At 41.2% G+C, this 21,120-nt stretch overlaps 1 long non-coding RNA gene across 1 annotated transcript; it reads left to right on the forward strand.

The window, feature by feature from the left end:
• The first annotated feature begins 391 nt into the window (after positions 1 to 391).
• Positions 392 to 20,122, forward strand: LOC139613820 (uncharacterized). Its single transcript, XR_011686828.1, has 4 exons — positions 392 to 943; positions 10,392 to 10,452; positions 18,859 to 19,095; positions 19,769 to 20,122. It is a non-coding gene; the product is annotated as an uncharacterized lncRNA (long non-coding RNA).
• Positions 20,123 to 21,120: the final 998 nt, after the last annotated feature.

The following is a 21,120-nucleotide window of genomic DNA, read 5'->3' on the forward strand; positions in this document are numbered from 1 at the left end:
CTGTGTGCTGGGGGGCCAACGGAGGGGAAGTACATCGAGAAAGAATAGCACTCTCTCAGTTCAAGTGCACAGGCTTAAAGACACAGCTGTCTTCAACAAAGGAGGAATATGACAAGAGGAAAACAGTCGTGGAAAGGTAGAATAATGACCTACTGACAAGGCGGCTGTGTACATAGAGACAGTACAGGGATCATTTCACAAAAAAAGGAAGGGGGGGGGGGTTAAAAAAAATTGTGAACAGGAAAACGCAGAAAAAATGTCTCCTCCCCTTTTCCTCTCTCCACGTCTACTCCTCCTTTTCCCTCCCACCTTCCTTTATTTCAATCTCTGTCCCTCCCTCTCTCCTCTCCTTCATTCCTGCCCTGCATGCATGCGCATACACACACACACACACACACACACACACACACACACACACACACACACACAGATACACACACAATGACTGATGCCTTCTCCCTCCTTCTTATGCATTCTCCGTTTTCTCAGCTCTCTCTGCACCACTCAGACTTTTGTGCACTTCTCCTCTCGGTACGGCGTACGGTGGAACCGGTTCTACGCAGCTCTGGCACATGCTATCCCAGCCACAAACTGAGCAACAGCAGCAGCAGCAGCAGCAGCAGCAGCAACAGCAGCCCCTCCTGCTTCTCACTTTACTGCTTGTGACTTTATCTGCTCTCCTTTCCCTCCGGTACTTTTCCTCACGGTGCTGATTTCCTTTGTCCATAAGGCATGTTTCCTTTCAAAGTCCTGAGCGTTGAGGGGTGAGGAAAAGAGAAGCCGTGTCTGAGGAAGGGGAGATGAGGGAACAGCGAATAAAATGTGACGAGGCTGGAGTGAAACAGAGATGCAAGGCTGCAAGTCAAGAGGGAAAGCACTAACTCGAGAGTGAGGAAGAGGGGACAGAGAGAAGGAATCAAGTTGGAAAGAAACGCGGGAGAAGGTAAAAAAAAAAGAGGCAGACTTATGCAACATAACCTGGAATTCTCTTGTATTTTGTTATTTCCCTCTAGAACTGTTATTTCGAAAGAAAAGTAATCATGTACGCACATTTCATCTGTCCTTTATTGTTTTTGCTGTCTTGATTTCTGTTCTCAGCTCTGGTTTGGTTTCTGTTGGTTTGTGTACCTAAAGTGATTTTCCTTCCTCCCACTCCCACTGGAACATTTCCCCTGTCTCCACGCTTCTCCCATAATCCAGCCATGCCTTTTATCTCCTGTATTTGCCAGACAGAATATGTATGTTTGCTGAACGAGCTCTTGCCTGAAATCAAGCTCAGTGTTAGTCAAAGGCTAAGGCTGCTTTTGGGGCCCAGTTGTCAGGATGAAGAGGAAGGAAGGACGGGGTCGGGGCACTCACTTTTGTGCCATTAGTCTGCGTCAATCACTGTCTTTGTAAATCTTTTTGCGCACAGTGTTGGAGTATGCGCTTATTAAGTGAATCCTTTGGCCTAGTTTTGGTTCAGTTTCAGTTGATATGAAACTGTTAAAAAAAATGACACAAAGTATTTGAATTATTTGGCCATCATCCTCCCTGCTCTGGAATTGACACGTCCCACCCTCTTCTTCCCCTTACTGTTTGTTTGCGGTCTCAGTGTGTGTCCCTGTTACGCTGCACATGACCAAGCCTCATATCTGTATGTCTCTCAGCGTCCACTAACACCTAACTTCCTTCTCCGAATACCTTTTAAGCTTTGTGCCCATGCCGCCCTCAGCTCATCCTCGCTGTCCTGTGCCTCCATTGTTTAATATCGACAAGTTAGTGTCGTCCCCCGCATGTGCGCTCGAGGGCCTGTGATATATCCTCATCCTAGCCATGACCTTAAAAAGCTTGTCCATCTCCATGGAGACCCGACACAAGCTCTCAGTCCCTGTACCCCTGACTGCAGGCAAACAACCTCAAAAATACCCCAGTAGTCTGCAGGCCAGGGTGCGCCATTTGGCAGAGGGAAGATATAAGGTTTTCCTGATCAGTGGCTCACAGGGTGACTGCAGGGATGATGGTAGTCTTGATGGCGTTGATAGAAACAGTCTGAATGCAGGTTTAACCAGAGGAACCAAAGTCAGCTGGACTGCCGACCTTGATGGCTGGTTGGTGCCCATAGACTGGGTGTAGCAGAGACCGGCTAGTAGAGGAGCACAATTAAACACAGATATACGGTGGGGGATGAGTTAAGATGATTAAACTGAACACATATAAAAATAAAGTAGGTTGTTACATTTTATTCCAGATGTTTATGATAACACCAATGGTCAAATAGAGAGCATGCTCAGATGGTCACTGTGCCGTACTGATTTGCACAATTTGATTTTAACTTGTGGATGCTGACCATGGCGTCATAAAGTAAGAATATGTAATTGGGCAGTGAAGTCACTTTGATAAGTTCAGTAAACACCTTAAACCGTTTATTAATTTTGACTATTAACCCTTCTGCATTCTCAAAGGAAGCTAAAAATATACTAAATAACCTCAAGAAAACCAAGTGAGGGAATGTTCTAATGTTTGGGGGGAAACTCAATATTAGACACTTGATTTTATCGGTTTTTAATTTCTGTATTCAGTAATTTACATGAGTGTATTTTCAGACCTTGGTCAGCGGTTTATGAAAAGACCAAAAGCTTTTGTATTACCACCAAACTTGATGGGTAAAAACCAAATTATCACATGGTCTAGACGACTCATAACCAAAACAAATCCTACTTTTCAATCCTTTTCATCAGCTGTGGGAAGTTTGACTCATAAGATGACAAGTGAATGAAACGTGAAGTATTTTAATACCAAAATATTAAAGTTTTATTTTCATAGAACAGATGACATTGTACCTGTAGGTAATATTCAGTGGGCTATTTTCATTATCAGTGATTCTGCCAGTTATTTTTGTAATTGATCAATTAAAACGTCACAACATCGTAAAAACTGCCATAACCACAATTTTCCCGAGATTCTGATGATTGATTAATTGATCCAAATTAATCATTTCAGTTCTACTCGACTTACAAACTTACAACATGTCACTGAAGTGATTTGGATGATTACACAGCATTATTGACTTTGATGTGTGGAGTTGGTGCGATGTTACCCAGCACTGGGAGCTCGATGTGGCACTTCAACCTGCACAACTGTAAGTGTAGCATATAGTTATGTGTTCACCACATTCATCTAGTACTGCCATTCCAGATATGTCTGTCTGTGTCCTTTGGCCGTAATACATACAGTTTTTTGTTGGGTTTTTTTTTGGTGGTTTTTCTTGCTATAAGCTTTATTAGCTACTTCCAATGGCTACATCCTCTGTTTTCTATATTGTTTTATAACTGCTGCTAATAGATTCATTTAGACATTTACTTAATTTAGTCAATTAAATGTTTCGCAATTCATTTTTACAAACAAACTGAAAACAGTGTATAAGAAAGCTTTAGTGAATAAAGCCTATTGATATCTGTTGTGACATAAAGGCAACCTCTTTTACCATAACGCTTAAAGCATATGAGGCATTCACTGCATCTCCATAGCACTGCTTCTGAATACCTTGGCAGAAATAATGGATTACCCTGACTTATTGTACTGACTATGAATGTATCAGTTATTTAAAACCTCTTCAGTGTTAGGCCACCACTTACTGATCCCAGCACATCTAAACTTCACTGTGCAGAGGCAGCTGTTAATGTGCTGCACTTTATAAAACATAACCTTCACCATCAATTATGTAGTTCTGGTGTGAAAGAGACGGAAAAAGGGCCACACACAACAGGCGGCAGGGTCCGGCATGGAGAGAAAGTACTGCACCATGTGACTGCTGTGGATGTACTAACGCGCTCTCACGGTCTGAGTGAGAGTTATTCCCCCTGGACTCAGTGCTCCAGTTGCATCAATGTTTGTCTGCCTTCTCTAGGACATGGGGCTGAAATGAGGCTGGAACTGAGAGAGCTCCATCTGGATACCCACAGGGCTTTCCTACTTTATAAGCAGAGCGCTAATAATGTTTCTCTGTGTTGCACAAAGTTTTACCAGTTTCAGTTTCTGGCTGATGTGAAGTTGTTGTGTTTCGTTCCAGTTGCAGGAGGTGCATGTCTTTTCTTATATTGGGTTGCTGGCCCATGTTGTTAATATGGTATGAGATTACTGTGGATGCTTTTTGTCTCTGTTGAGGTAGATTTTAATTATTAATGCAGAAAGAATAAGAACAATAATCCAGTATTATGATATATATCATAACATAACACTCAGAAAAGGCCCATTTTACATAACAAGTTATTTTACTTTTGATACTTAAGTGATATTTTGTTGCTAATACTAGAAAAAGTTTGAATGTAGGACTTAATTGTTGCAGAGTATGTTAACAGTGGGGTATTATATAACTTACTTGTATAACTTTTACTTAAGTACTTTTTGTTTTTTTAGTCTAATTTTTATTTCACACATCTGAGCTTGCTCACATCCATATACAGTATATACTCATATTCAGTATACACTTTATACTGACAACAGATCAAAGAAGAGATTATGTGCAGTAGAGCTAATATTAGCATATGACAGAGATATATTGGTATCAGTGTACATGAAAGCCATTTTGCATTTTGTCTGTGAAATTGCAACACAGAAATGCCACAGATATGTTTGAGCTAGTTTATATACAGTGTCACCATCACATACAGTAATTTGTCCACCAACACTGACAATTCTTTTTTACAATTGTTAAATGTCTCGATCAGTACAGTACATATCTTCATAATATATATTTTTTTTAATTAAAAAGTGAATCTTATAAAATTAGTTTCTTTATGATTTGTGCTTATGTAAAAGATGACTATCAACTGATATTTTCTCTAAAATTTCAACTTTTGATGTCAGTGTTGGCCTCAAAATTGTTGTGTCAGGGCATACAGTGTCAAAGACCACATAAACTGCAATGTCCCTGCAATGTTTCTAATCTGGTCAAGAATCTTTGTGCATGGCGTCCTCCTCTCTTTTCCTACGTTAACTGTCTACCCGGTGACTAAATACTGTTATTTAAAGACAAATGAATAAATAAATAAAAGTAATGTAAAAAATAATATATCAATTTCAAGAAAAGCTATCCTTTAATTGGGCTAAAACTTGAACAATACGATTAAAAAGATAAATGTTTTTTTTTTTGTTTGTGTTGTTTCTTTTTAATTGACTTCAATGTCACACCTTTTTAAACTGAAGTAAATATTAATGTTGTTAGATTTCTCAGATCAAATACTTTTAAATTATTTCAGTGGGTAAGTTTTTTTTATGTAAATATCTGCATCTGATCAGCCTAAATCCCAAAGTGAGGTTGCAAGAGAGAACATACACCCTCCCACCCAAAACCCATAAATTCTCACTTTTTGCTATCATGAAATTTTGATTCATGTGGGTGTGAGACTCTCCTTACAATCTCCAAATGATGAACAGGGGGTAAATCTCAACCGTTTTTTCTGAACAAGAACAAGAAAGCAGATCATTCAGAAATCTTCATTCACATTATTTTGCTGTTGTATTCTCTCTGGTATTCCAAAGCATTAAGAAGTGGCCAGTGCGTGATGACTGAGGTGATGAAGTTTGCCGACATGATGTTAAATCATTTCTGGTACAAATTACACTTATTGTCATTTGGTTATGACCAGAGTAGCTGCACCTTACCGGGTACATTAATGAGTTTTTTGTGTTATTTCTCTCTCCAGCTACAGTGTTAGACTCTATTCCAGCGACTGAGCTGATATCAATGAATAGCTTCCTCATGGAAGGGCCAGGTGGCTGCCTTGTGCATTCAGATGGAGGCAGAGGTGGTGAGGTGGGGGTTAATATTTGCAGGCTGTAGGAATGTGTTTGGAGTCAGCAATGAGAATTCCTCAGTTCTGCATTAGTAGGTCACAGTGTTGCCTCCTACCTCGCCAACTATCTCAATCCTCTCTTTGCCCCTCTTCCCCCATGTCTGTTTCTTCTGTCTCCCTCCACCACTCTGTCTCATGTTTGATCTCCGTCTTTATCACCACGTTCCTACGCCTGTCTCATTCTTGATGCATGTCTTTTTCTTCTGTGTTCTGTCTCAAGTTTTGATCCTCATCATCTCCTCTCTCCTCTCAGGCTCTTTAGATGTCTCACAGACATCTTAAGAGCCTTAGGAGTTGGGGGTGGGGTAAAAAGCAAGCGATAAGGAAAATGCATGTGAGTGTGATAATTCTAGCACAGCGCTCTCTCCTGCTGGCCTCGTGTCCTCTCCAGTACGTCAGTCATGTATGATTTATGGAGTAGGTTCCTGAGGAATGGGCTTTTCGATGTCATGAGCCAACAATGAGAAACACAGACACAGAAACCCATCTTCTTGAAGTCATCTTCATCAAGATTTATATGCGAAATTTTACTCATTGTTTAGTTTAAGATAAATTAACACCTGAATTAAAGATAAAACAGCAAGTCTTAAAGGAGATAGTTTAACATTTACAAAATATACAAATTTGCTTTTTTTCCAAGCCAGCAAGCTGAGTGGTTCGATAGCACTCTCATAGCTGTAGTAGTCTACTGGATAGGTAGTTAGCCTAGTGTAGCACAAAGACTGGAACCAGGGGGGAACAGTTAACCTGGCTCTCTTTAAAAGTAACAGCACCTGTACAGATCACTATTGAACATGTTTTATCTTTTGTTTAATCCATTTGAAAAATGACATTATGTTACCTAGTTAGCTTTAGGGGTACCAAGCTAAGCTAGCTTCATATTTACTGTGCAGAAGTGAGAATGCTATGCTTTTCTTGCATTTTTTTTTATCAATAAAAATATCGATTATATTTATATTAGCTGGTTTCAGCTGAGATTTAGCTCTTTTTCTCTGTTATATCGTTGCCATTTTTTAGGTTTTATTTTTTATATTAGTAATTTAACAATACTTTGGGAACTGATGATGGAATTTTTTTTTTTTTACATTTTTTGACATTTTATAGCTTGAACACTTATTGGTTATTTGGAAAAATAGTGGATTAACTGAATAGAAAATGAAAAAAATTATCGTAAGCTGTGGCCCGAAAAATTACCGAAGTTTAAAAAATCAAGTGGTTTAAAGTGTCACTACGTCTCCTCTGGCAACATATTGATAGCATTCACAAGGATCTCCATTATGCTTCGCAGTGATACACATGCTCAGCATTGGCGTCGGAGGTGTCAGCAGCCCACGTCACACACCGACACCCTCAAGTGTGCCAGCTCCCTGGTGCCAGACAGCGAGGAGGAGATGCGGGTACAGTGTGAAGAAAAAGGGGAAAAGAAAGATGAAGGTGTAAAGAAACAGGCCGTCGGAGAGGTAGAGACAAGTGGGTGAAAACAGCTAGAGAGAAAGCGCCTGAGAGAGGGAGAAAGGGTTTGATGCTGGAGCAATGGGAGGATTGAAAAAAAAGGAAGGTGAAGGGTAGGAGGAGGTGGAACCATTTGTGTTGATTATCTGTCTGCTCAGTGAATCATAAGACAATGAACCTCAACTGCTCCTAAGCAATGAAAATTAGTCAGATGGCGAGTACCTAGTAGTTCGTAGTGAACTGACGCTCCACATAGCAAGCATTACACATCAGCATATAAACTATCATTGCAAACAAAAGTGCAGAAGTCGGTAGTGGAAGTAAAACTTGCCATTTGCCGGCTGTTCTCTGGTCAGCGTGGGTTGTCAGGGTCACATCTGTAAGATGAAAGGAGAGGCTGCGGTTGGTTGCTTCCACAGGGGGATGGAAAGGTCAGGAAGTGGCCCCAGCACAAACACCAGACTCATTGTTCAAGTTCAAGGTAACACTGAATGGGGTTTTCATTCAGCTGGCTCGGCCCGCTGTCCTCTGACAAGTCCTCAATAAGTCATCTGATAAGTTGCTGTTTTTAAAAGGGTCGTAATTAGAGGAAAACACTGCCTTTGGCAATGTCTGAAGTTAGTGTCATGTTGTTATAACTATAAACTAATTATCCTAGTATTATTTATTTAATTAGGTTTTTTTTGCTTTGCTTTAGACAGGGCGTTCCTGGCGGTTTGTTTCAAAGCAACTAACTGCAAGGTATCTTTGAATATATGTGAATGTGCTTGCAGGAGACGTGTGCTCAGGTGTGTCCACTGTCTGCCCTTTCAGACAATAAACAAGGTCACAGCCGGAGGGTCAGATGTCAGGGCAGAGTTTCCCCTCCTCCACCTCCAGCAGTCCCCCTCCCTCCCTCCTTCTCTCCCTCCCTCTCTGTTGTGTCTGTTCGGTCGTCAGCTCCTCATTAACTCCTCACAGGGGATTTCCTGTTCGCCTCCTTCGTTTCCCTGTTTCTTTTCAAAAATGGAACGGCATATTAGCTCTTTTTGCAAAACATGAATAATTAAGTCCTTCACGGTTATTGTGCTGAATATGCAAACTAACTGCCTGAAAGTTGTAACCACAAGCTAGGAATGAAAAAAGTAGTCAGAGCACGACTAAAGCAGCCACAGTGCCAAACCTATGGGAAGTCTGGGTCTGTAACTGATGACTTTGTGCTCTCATTGAGTACAGTACAACACACATAGACACACACACACATACACATATACACATATACACACAAGCACATGCACATAATTCAGAGTCTGACTCACCCCCTTTAACAGAAAGTCAATAACAATACAGGAATGATTAATCAGTCCCTCCAAGGCCCCTCCCTCTCTACTCGCCACCTTCCACTCTCTCTTCTCAACCCCACTCGCCCTCTCTCAGCTTAGTATTGATCTGAATGCATTTGCTTCCCATTTATGCGTTAGCCCCCCTCCCCCATCACGTATACACTGCCACTGCATCGAGCGGTCACAAAGAGCCTTTTACGCAGGAGTGTCTCCTGTGCACACAAACAGCACACTCTCAAGTGTGTGCACATGTTCCAACAGCAAACACACATCACTGCAGCGTGCACGCCATCTGATACTCCGATAGGTACTACACTTAACTGCCATGCACTGAGGCATTTGGCTTGATTATTCTGGAGTGCAAATTAGAAAGGTCCTTTTCATAGTGCAGGTGCATTATGTATGCGTGTTCTTGTTTGTAAGCTGCACATACATTAACCTAAACACGAGGCAGCACCCTTAGCGGTTTAACTGACAGTTCATCTGACCCCCCCTGTTTCCCCCCTTACTATTCTGGTTGGTGGCACACAGGTTGCCATGACACCAGACTGTTTTGTCTGCCCTTTGACCTCTTTAAGGGGTGCTGTGGTCAATCAGGCATTACATGTGAGGGGCAAATAGAAGGAGGAGAGGGAGGGGGCAATGCATTTCCTCTGTAAAAATGAGGTCCAAAAGGTTCCTCTATACATCCGCTTTGTGCAGAGCAGAAGGTGGGGAGCCTCTGAGAGGCTCGCAGTGAAACAAAGACACATGTGCACATACAGACATGGCAGCACTCTGCAAGGGTAAATGAACTAGGCTGGAGCTCCCAGGGGGTGGGGAGTTATTATGCTCATTGTGCAGTCGGCCAGCTAAAGCTGTTTGGCTGCTTCTTTTGAAGTTATATTTATCAAACCGGAGCAGGAGGCTTAGCGCTCCAAGCTGGTGCATCACTTTGTCCACACTGCAGAACGCATGTGTGCATTGAAATGGCTTTCAGATATCGACATTTAAACCCCTTCAAATGTTTATCCAAACAATCTCACACAGAAAATTAAGCATGAAACTGAATTGATGTAACACTGTTGCCACCAGTTGTGTCCTTTCTTGAAACCTCCAAGCCGTGAAACAGTGAAATGATAATAGAGTTATCCTCAGTAATTTCCTCGTAGTAATTTCTCTGTCAGCTCAATGCTGATCATGTCGGGATAATTTTGTAAATATCCAAACATTTATTAATCGCAGAACTTGAGAAGCAAAGCAAAGCATTTGAGTGTTGAGTGCAGCTTTTTAAATGAGGCTAATTATAAAGTAATTTACTCTGCAGTGTGAAAAGCTTTTGGCACTGTTAGTTCCTCTGTTCTGAATGTCAGTGTTATGACAAATGTTTGACAGTGATCCATCTCTCTTGTTGTTTTATGTAATGATAACTGATTGTTGAAGAGTGTCATTTGGACTGTAGCCGTTTGATTCTTTAAGTTTTTGTATTTAATGATGCTCCCTGTTCTGCCTGTCGTGGAGACTTTACTTAGATTCTTCAACTTCCTTATAACTAAATGCTGGTGTCAAAACACTTCAATGGAGTGTCCACTGTGTGTGTTGCATTTACGAGCGGAAGCTCTTCTCCAGAGCAGCTCATGAGAAAGTCTATGTCTTTTCTTGTCCATTGACGCTTCAGCTGTTGCAGAGACTGAACCTGTGACCTCTTGGTTAAACAACAGTCTTTTTATTCGCAAGGCCAGCTTGTCTCCCTCTAACCCACCTCTGTGTGTGTGTGTGTGTGTGTGTGTGTGTGTTTCAGTTTGCCTCCGCTTGTCTGAGGAACAACACCTGCCACACTTTGACAAGGGAGTGATGTCAAGGTACCAATATTTCTTTATTCTACATTTTACTTCTCAGTGTTATTTTAAGGGAAACAGTGGCTGAAACAATAATGTAAAAAACTGAAAGCAATTTGAATGGATCTACTTGTCACATACATAGTGTATACTTATGTTCATTCAAGCACTTACTGTATGTACGATACACACCTGTCAACAGATACACAATTGTAGAGTATGTGAATCTATCTTTATCTGAATTATCCAATTATCCAGTTATCATCACAACATACTGATTACTCATTCAGGATATTAATCACACAGCATGTTCTTGGATTACTGTAAAGGTAAACCTGCACTGACAGAATCTCAACACAAGAATGCGGTTCAAGTTCAAGTGCAAATGCACATAGTATACACACAGTATAACGAATGAAAATCCCTTATATCTCCCTCATATTTTTCATTTTTAATCTGAATCTATGTCCAAATGATTGCTTGAACCTCTATGTCTGTTCCTCAATGCTTCAGTCATGAGCATTTTGTCGCTGTAAACTGTGAGGTTTTACCCATCTCCACTTTGACACAGATATGAATTTACACAGTTCCTTTTTATCTTCTAACAACCCCAGGCACACTGCTCCCCTGTGTTTACAAAAATACTGAATGCAACTGCACTAAATATTGAATTTGTTTCACTGGTGTACACAAATAAATTTGGATTCTAAATATTCAATTTTTGTTAGACATTCAAGTTGAATTGGAAGTAAATTTTTAAAAAAAAGCTTAAATCTGTAAAATCTAAAGATACATGCATGCACAGTTGTTGACTAAAAGGCTGTTGTAGCTAAAAGGAGCTTTAGGCTTTTTGTCTAAAGTAAATCATTTGTCCTAGAATTATTTTGCAAGAAATTATCTCAGAGGGTAATTAACCATGTTTATCCAATTCAATAATGCCAGCACACAGTCAGCTAAATAGAAAATAATCATCAAGCCACTGTGATGCTCCAGCTGATCTGATGCTTTAGATTTGAAAATAATTTATGACTTGTCTAAAATGAGATTTTGATGCTGAACTTTAAACATAGATGATGCATCCATGTTTAAAGTGGGATGCCATTGCTTCTGTGCTGCTTATTTGGCAAATTGATAGGCCAACTGATTTTTTCTTAACACACACTCCCACCACCATCACATCCACACCTCCCCCCCTTTAATACCCAAGTATTTCATTTCTTGAGAAACATGTTCTTCCATCATGCATCTGATTGGAAACTTTGAGGGGGAGGAGCTGGGCAAGGCCAGACACACACCAATCCCAGCATACGGAGATTGACGGTTGTGCCATAGCAACAGTTTGGCTAGTTGCCAGGCTGTTGGAGTTGCCAGGCAAAAGGTTCCCATGGCAACATTCATTTTGCCATCTTGGTATATGAGGCTGGCGACAACCAAAGCAGATTAGTGTAGGATGGAGGATTGCTCTCACCTGGGAGTAAGCACATGCATATTTCAGCAGATCAGAGCATTACTAACATTGCAACATTACTGTGATGTTGCCCTCAGTCAGAGCTGTTGCATGCATTGCTGCAAGGCGAGGGAGTAGGAGAGGTGATATATTCATTTTTGATATTAAAACTTGGCTCCATAGCTTTGGTGGGTGAAAATCTGGTGGCAACCTGAGCATTTTCCACGTTTCCATTTCGCCAGAGTTACATCATGTTTATTTCATCACCTGCTATCTCTGCTTTGAAAGTGAACTTGTCTTGGTGTAGCTATTAAGTGATATCCCAGTGTATGTTGCTGTATGGAGATGATGATCATGTATGAGAGGAATTTTGAACTTAGAAGCGAGACCGCCCCATTTATAAATCATCCCAGACATTTTTCGTAGTGGAGTAGTCTCTCACTGCTTAGACACTCAGACAGGCCTGCTTAAGGGTGGAGTGAGCAAGAGAAGGAGAGAGAAGGATAGCTGACACTGGCACAATTACACTGCATTTCTGCGTGATTTGACTGTGAAAATATTGCAGACGTGGGGTATAAAGTAAAGGAGGTTGTGGGTATGAAAGAAGGCCGGTCAGCATGTGTGGATAAAGAGGGCAGAAGGGGGGTATGAAGACAGAGGGTGGTTAAAAGGGTAAGAGGCGGGAAATGGGGACCCATGAGGGCTGAAGCAGAGAAAAGGCTGAGTGAGTGAGGAGAGGGAGGAGATGGGGGGAGGAGGGGGTGCACTTCGGGACAGGAGAGAAAAACGGAGCAGCAGAAAGAAAGACGAGGATTAGGACTCTGAACACATACCATACAAAAAAAAAAAAAGAGGAGAAGATTGGACACAAATTCACCTTGCTACATTTTTACAGTGACACAAGCTTGTTGCCCGATTAGTTAAAGGTTTTTAAGATGGGATCTAGTTTCTTCTTCTCTTTGTCTATCTATTCTCTTGGACATTGTTAATCCGTAGCTGCACACTTCAACATGAGGTCTGCAGAAGGATAGGTGCGGTCGATGATCTTTTCTGTATTGTAACTCTTCTTTGCTGAAAGATGGATTCCACAAAGCCCACATGCCAAAGCAGTGTTTTCATGCAGAGAATGCAGAGCTCCTACACATTTCTCTCTTTTTGTCAATGTTGCGACTCAATAGATGGTTTTAACCTCACATTTTTTAAATAGTTGCAATTCTCAAATCATCTTGTTTTGTTATACATTTTCTGTTTTGATAAGGTGCTGCTTAAACTCTTTAAATTTCATATACACACCGTATCATCTTGCCCCAGTTACATCTGAATGTGTGCTCAGAGTAACGTAACACTCCTGGCTTGTGGCTGCTGGAATGTAGCATTGTGCCAGCAGACGTGGTACTGAGGCACACAACCATTATGACTTCTACAGAGAGGCTCTACGGATCTGAAAAAACATTTTTTAGTCCTATAGTAATTTTTTTCACACCGTGTTTGACGTGAGGGAAATTCCATTTTGACAGTGGAGCAGAAGTCACCCAGATTTAGATATCACAGCTGTCAGCAGATTTGATGTTGACGACAGTTTTATGGCAGATGGTATTTAAAACCTGTCAGCTATTAAGTAGTAGAATCAGACAGCTGATTGGGATGAAATGCTGCAGTGTGTAAAGGTTTGAAAGTGCAAAGCCAAATATTATGGTTTCATAATAAGTTGGACACAAATAATAGCTGGTGTTATTTAAATGTTGAAGAGGGAAGATGAAGATATGAATTTTAGTCATTGCTTTCCTGAGTGAGGACATGATGGGATAAGAGATTGTTTACTTTCTAACATTCCATGTCAATACTAGAACAGCCAAACCCTGATTGTTCATGAACCGTGATTTTGCAGCCGTCAATGCTGCTTCTCTCTCAGAGTCTTGTGGCATTGAACTGAACAGATGAGAAGGGCACAGATGAGGAGAGAAGCCGGGGAGTTTGCACAGCCACCAGTAGAGGGCAACAGCTCCTAAGAAATAGATGGAAATACCATGAATGGGCCCAGGAAACTATACCTCGGTAGTACTCACACCTGCATGAGTGGCCTAGATGTGTGGAAATGGATTTTCATAGCTCTGTTCCAACATTATCAAACTTCAGATCGACATCTTTTGTCTCCTTACAGTACACTTGCTTGTGTCAGCCTCGCCTTTCTCCTCCACGAGTGTGATTGAGTGAACCATCCAACTGATGATGCTCTTAATGCAAAGACATGTATATGCACCTGCCCTGTATACCTGAGCTCATCCACTGCAGCCTCTGGGCACTTCTATTCCTTTGGCATCAGAGCCGTTGTGGCAATCGGTATATTTCCTGCGGATCAACCCTCCCAATTCAATCACAATTGCAGACTCATATCTCTACAGACAAAACCCATCATTCAGACTTATTTCTCCTGCTATTGATCAAAGCCCTATTCATCTCCTGTTACCACATGCACAAACTGACATACACCACCAACTGAGCTCAAAGGGAGAATGCTATAGTTTATGTCAGAGAATCAAATTTTTTTTGCCCAAATCCAAAGCCATAGAAAAAACAGAACAGCGTGAAATCATCCCTTAACATCGCATACACCAGAGAAAATCAAAGGGATGAATCCCTTTTGAGTCTGTATGTCTCAATCTCAAAACTCTTTAAATTATTTAGTGAGTAAATCGTTAACTATTTGACTGTATTAACTAACAGCTACATTGAAATGAGGAATGAAGCACTGGCTGACTGGTAGACAGAAGCCAGACAGGTGAACAGAGTATATATGATGACACCTACGTCCTGCTGGGGGAAGATCTTGTCTGGAGAGCAGCTCTACAGTCTGTGCTCTGCAGTGTGAGGTAGTTGGTTGTATGGTTTCGCATAATAAACAGCACGGAGATAACTGTACAACCTTCTAGCTTTCCCTGCGGAGTCACTTCTTGCCACGTCTAACGCACCCCCAGCAGAGAGGTAAGTATGTTGTTACTCCGCCAGAGGATCTCCTAGTGGTTAATGACATGACTTGCCCTTTTTTTTCTTTTTTTTTTTTTCAGCTGCTACGCCTTTTATCCTCTCATGGTCTAATCAGACACACTCCCCTTGGGCAAAGTCCTCATGAAGCTTTTCCAACTTCCCCATCAGCTTGTGTGTCATTTTATGAGCAGCATTTGTAGCAACTGGGCATGTTTGTCAGGAGGACCACCTACTGCTTGACAGGTTGTTGGTGGTATACTCACGATCAGTGACTCCATACTGCGGCAGAAAAAAAAAACCTTTAAGATAGGACGCTAAACCTCCATTTTTATCCAGCAACCTACTTCGAATCCGGATAAGGGACTGTATGCAAAACTATTAGTGTGGGGATGGGGGATGAATTTATTACATTATTTTTATTTTTTATTATTTTGTTAATATTTTCGTTGGACTCTAGTGTTCACTGCGGGAAAACTGCAATACCCTCCCCCCCAGCCTCTCATGGTAAACATAAGAAAATTGTACAAGAAAGATCCTACCACTCCCTGCTCCTCTGCATATAGCAGAAAAAACGACTTATGTCTATTTTCTATACAATAAATTGTCACATGGGAAGCACCTCTCCCCCCCTAATAATTTTCATACAGTCCCTTTGTGTTTCATAACACAACACACAACATATAATACATATAAATGACATAATCCACACACATTTTACAAAGCCTTGCCATGGAAATCATGGCCACCCTGTCTGTGTTAGGAGCCTTGTGTGCCTGACATTAAACTTTTACACATGCACGGCTTCCATGTTACCACTTTGTGCATTCCCCTGCATCCACCAACACACACTAATTTATCCAGTTTCATTACCCCACAACCTCACCCTCCTCCCATCCCCTCAGTATGTCAGACTGGTGGTTGAGACAGCAGCCATCTGCAGTGCGTTATAGCCAGCTCTCCTCCTCTCCTGGAAGGGGGAATTGTGCTGATTCGGCACTGTCAGTCGTAGTGTTCTTTATCATCCACTGCACAACGCAGCTCTCCTGCCAGAAGAGACAGCTGAATGTCTGACAGTTGCAAGGTGTGCAAGGCAAGGATAGTGTAGTGGGAGGAAGGGCTGTATCTGCCCTGCCTGATTCTCTCCTCTCATACACCAAAGATTGTTTATACCAGTGACCTGTTATACTTGGCTCATTTTCCAGCCTGAGAGATACTGCACACTCTGCATATGTGGGAGCAGATTCCTATACAAATGTTCATCCACATGCAAGTATGTTGCTATGAAAATTGTCTTTCAAGGTTGGAACCATGAGTACAACACCACATCCTCTCGCAGTATCATGGGTTCCTTAAAGCCTGGTTTTTCCCTTTTTTGCCTTTGCATACATACACTAAGTTCTAGAAACATGTGTGATGAGTATGAACGTGCTGCCAAAAACGATGCTGTCTCCAGTCTCTCGGGATGTGACGGTGAACTAGAGCATCCCGATCCCGAGACAGACAAGGCAGACATCATCCCAGACTGATGATGTCATCCCTGTGGAGCACTCCCAGTGCTTTGTCTCTCAGTGGCACTGCAGTGTGCAGCCGCAGGCACACACACATATACACACACCCAACCAAACACACACCGACACACACACACACACACCTGTCTGTGACATTCTGCGTTTGTCATTCAGGTTCGGACACTGGTCTTGCCAGAGAGAGCTGCTTTTTCTTGGTCTTTTAGCCAAAATGGCATCCAGCTTGCTGCTGTCTTGGAAAGCTATGCTCTAACGTAGTCTATTGGCAAGAGGGCAGACAGAGAGAAGGCAGAGACTCCTGCACTCTATAATCCGCTCACAATCTACGTGCAGTAAACATACAGCAATTTGTCTTACTGACATTAATGTAGGATCGGATAGAATATATGTGCTGCATGAGCACATATTGCACAGGAACTCGCAATCAGTGCAAACGGACAGTGCAGAGCAGACAGTTCACATATCACAGCAGATAGTGTAAACACATTCAGCATGTTGTTTCTATGCAAATTTAGGTGGCATGGAGTTACAGTTCGATTGCAGCTACAGAGGAGGATGTGAAGAGTCCTATAGTGCATGGGAGCTCTGCATAAGACAGTTATACAGAATAGGATCAAAGCAGGAAATAAATTCAGCCGTACAGAGTATGTGTCTGGAATACCTGCTGCTAAAGTGACATAGAACAGCATATAGGCAATGTGGATACATCATGAATATTCATGAGGTATTATGAATATATTTATATATAGTGTGGTGTTTTTATTGTAACCCACATTTCTGAAAGGTTGGATCCTCGTTTTGCATATTTACGAAACAGGAGCCTCAACTGAAAGCCTTTTGAATGAAGGTGAAGATGAATTTGTCTTAAACAATTCTCCTCATGTGCTGCTTGTCCGTTCTTGCTTTTCAGAGAGAGGTGCTTTAAAAATTCTCTCTAAATTTTACAAGATGTCGATGTGCTTACTTACTTACTTTTTTTTTTTTTTTGTTAATCATGGATTTAACTATCTAGCCATCAGGGAGGTGTTATTGTTATTACAGCCCTCAGTCATTGCTTACTCCTTTTGGCCAAGAACAATGTATTTTCTTTGTCAGTTTAGCCTCATTTGCTCTAAATGTGTGACATATCGGTGATATTCTTTGTTGTACAATATGGTCAGAACACTTTAGGGCCATTAATGATGCTTACACATCAAGTGTAGTGTTTATGCTCCATCTCGCTCAACAGACAGCCAATCAGTGGCTCTAAATTTGATTTACTTTCATTTCTGAATTTCCCTCAGGGCCATATGATTCTGTTATCCAACAAACACAACTGCAACTCTGTCCTCTTGGAGAGTAGCACAAATATTAGAGTCAAACTGCCTTTGGACATGTGAAGTGACTAGGCAACCGCACAAAAATATGAAATGTATGAAAATATCAAAGGATTGAAAAACACAACACATCATTAAATATGCAAAAACTGTTGCAGTTTCTTTGTTTGTGTATGCATTAAACAGCCTCCATTTCTGCAACATTTGCATTAGCTGGGTTGTACCCAAGCAGCTAACTGCACATTGTCCACCTCTGATGTTAAGCTGTGTAATCAAGACACATTCTTGTAAATGGTGAAGCTTTCCACGATGTGTGTTTGATGTCCCTCCAGCTGCAATTTACAGTTGTGTTAGAGCCAACGCCATAAATCCTGTAATCAATTTGATGATGGTATGATTGCTGTACACATAGGGGGAGGCAGTAATGTCAGGCTCTCAGGTTCATGAGACTCCTGGGCTTCATATTTTCTCTATTCTCATCCTATTAGAGATTCTGACCCTCCCCCTCCATCCCCCTCTTTCTGCTAGCCTCTCTGCCACCACACCACCCCCCTCCCCACCCACCCACCCACCCACCCCCCACCTCCCTCTCTTTCACACACACACACACACACACATATACACACACTCTGTCGTTGACACACACATAAACACACACGCATGCACTCACTGCACTCTTATTCACTCTCTTTCCATCTCTCACACGTTTACACGCATGCACGTAGCTCACAGACTGGAGTGTGTGTGTGTGTGTGTGTGTGTGTGTGTGTGTGTGTGTGTGTGTGTGTGTGTGTGTGTGTGTGTGAGTGTGTGTGTGTGTGTGTGTGTGTGTGTGTACGTGTGTGTATGGGGGGGGTTTACTGGGCTACTAGAGACGTGAGGCTTGAAAAACGTGATAGGAAAAGAGGGAGATGGAGGGTTGAGAAAGGAAGAGGAGAGAGAAAGGAAGAGGAGAGACTTTGAGGTACAATGAAAGCAAAGAGAGACGACTGGAGACCATGAATGCAGCATTGAGGGTAAACGAGTTTGTGTGTCAATGTGTGTGTGTGTGTGTGTGTGTGTGTGTGTTGTCTGTCAGCTGTGGTGTGTAAGCAGGCATGTGGATGCACAAGTAAGGAAGCTTTTTCTCTCTTCTTCATTTTTCTGTCATTTGCAGCTCTGTATGTTTGTGACGGCAGCTTTGCGGAGACAAAAGGTGAGGAGCTGTATAGATGTCGGTGTTAGTCAGGTAGAGAGCAGAATAATGGAATCAATACTATTGTCTGTAACCTACCTGCCGCTGGGCTCTCTGTCTGGCCCCGGCATAGACCATCAGAGAGAGAGAGGGAGCTGAGAGGAAGCACATATTCACTCTGACCGGGAAAGAAAAAGAAACGAAGAGGCTGACTTTAAGGTGACTGTTTCTTTTTTTTTTTTTTTACATTTTCATTCACAATGTGAATGTAGATTAAGGATTGTATGTTTATTTTTTATGCAGATGTGACATGCATTTTTATCTATCTAACTACTTCATCAATAATTCCTTTCTTCTAGGTGTATATATTTGCAGTATAAATGTGACATTCTGTCTGTGTTTGCACACGCTGTCAAAGCCTTTCAGTTAGCGTCTAGGCTGCGTGACAGGTCATGTCTACGCTTCATGTTTGATTTGCGGCTTGTTTTAATTCTCACTTTCCTTTCACACCTTATATGTAAATCTCAGATAAATATTTGCCTCATTATAATTACCTGTTTTTACATCAGCAAGCTGAATTAGTAAAATAAGCAGCTGTCAAGGAATGGCAGTGTTGTACAATATGCATTTACTGCAATTATCATGAATATTATATTTCCATTCTGTTGTGCTATGTGATTAATGATTATGACTGGTTATGATTAATTCACAATTTTTCTTTACTGATGCTGACATGAATGGAAATATTTCAAAGTAAAGCAAGCTTCACTGCAGACAAATCCATAATTAATTTCTAGGTGAAGTTATGGCAAATACCTGCTTTTCCCTCTCAGCTGCCACGTCTTAACTAAGACGATCTGAAAATCACATCTCTCTTTTCCAAATTCTTAAGGCCTGCAGCTCATGAAGTCAGCCTGTAGGTTGGACTCAATATGCACTGATGCAGTTCAATTTGATGCAGGACGTGACGCAGGTATATTGCACCTTTATTCATATTAACGCCAAAGTGTTTTACATGACGAAAACATGTTTTCCCCAATAGATGAGTCACAAAATGTGCTAATTTTCCATCTCCACAACGTATGAACATATTCAGTCTTCTGGAGTCAGCACGTGTTATTCTGTCTGTCTACCAGCGGGTGGCATCGTCTTTTAATATTTCTACGCAATGAATTTCCTTTTTTTCATCACCAAAATATACAGGAAGTTTTACACTTTACATTAAAGTGTCATTATATTATTTCATTCACAGGTGGATTGATGTCTGGAACGCCTTCCTTGTCCTACTCTTCGTCTCCTTCTTCGTAACCACTGAAAACGAATTTCATCTTAAATAGTAAGTCCTAACGCAGATTCTCTCATTCCTATTATTGGACTGATAAAATATAATAAGTACTGCATGAAGGTAATGTCAAATGTGTAAACATCTCTGACTGGATACATGGGTTATATGAATACCTCTAAATTAATGTAGAGTGTAACTCCATGTAAATTGTCTTTTCCATGGAGTTGTGATTTGGCTATTTATGTGTCTTAGATGCGTATAAATGGTTAAGGTTTGGGTAGTTATTAAGAACTAGAGATAAGTGTCTTTTTTTGTTATGTTGTAGGCTATTATTCTAATACTATTATGTTTCTTATGTATGTATGAAGTTGACTTTTAAATCCCTTTTAGCTCACTGAGCTCCGAAAAGCTCTTATACTCTGTAATTTGTCAGTGTTCAATGCTCAATAAATCATTTTCAAAATGCCCATGACATTTAAAAAAAAGTTGAATAATTTGTTTATGCTAAATTAATAGCATTTTCTCCACAATTTACTCAACTGCTGCACTGCTGAGATGATTTGTGCCTGCTGTGAAAAATATCACTTTGATTCTGACTGTTACTCTGCAAAACAAAAGTAGAGTGTGGGTCAAATGTAGACAAATGTGTCGAATATGATTATGTTTTAATTGAGCTGATCATTTTTGCCTCAGATCTGCAGCAAGCCAGGGGACCGGTCGGTGCCGCAGAATCCAAATGTCAGATGAGGTCATGTCTTTGTCTCATTGCAGAGACTCTGCGGTTCCTATTTTTTGAATGCGTTTCATCTCAGCGTTGGTTCTTTGTTTTCTATATCAACTTCCTCTGTATTTAAACCCTGGCTGTGTATTTTAATTTCACAGTATGCCCCTCTGTCCCTGAGACCCTTAACCTGTGAGGTCAAAGCAGGTCACAGGTGAGGTCCTCGGGAACAGGGCTG

This window comes from Trachinotus anak, unplaced genomic scaffold, assembly GCF_046630095.1.
Source record: "Trachinotus anak isolate AG129_WGS33_773 ecotype Australia unplaced genomic scaffold, CSIRO_AGI_Tana_v1 ptg000032l, whole genome shotgun sequence".
Lineage (NCBI taxonomy): Eukaryota > Metazoa > Chordata > Actinopteri > Carangiformes > Carangidae > Trachinotus > Trachinotus anak.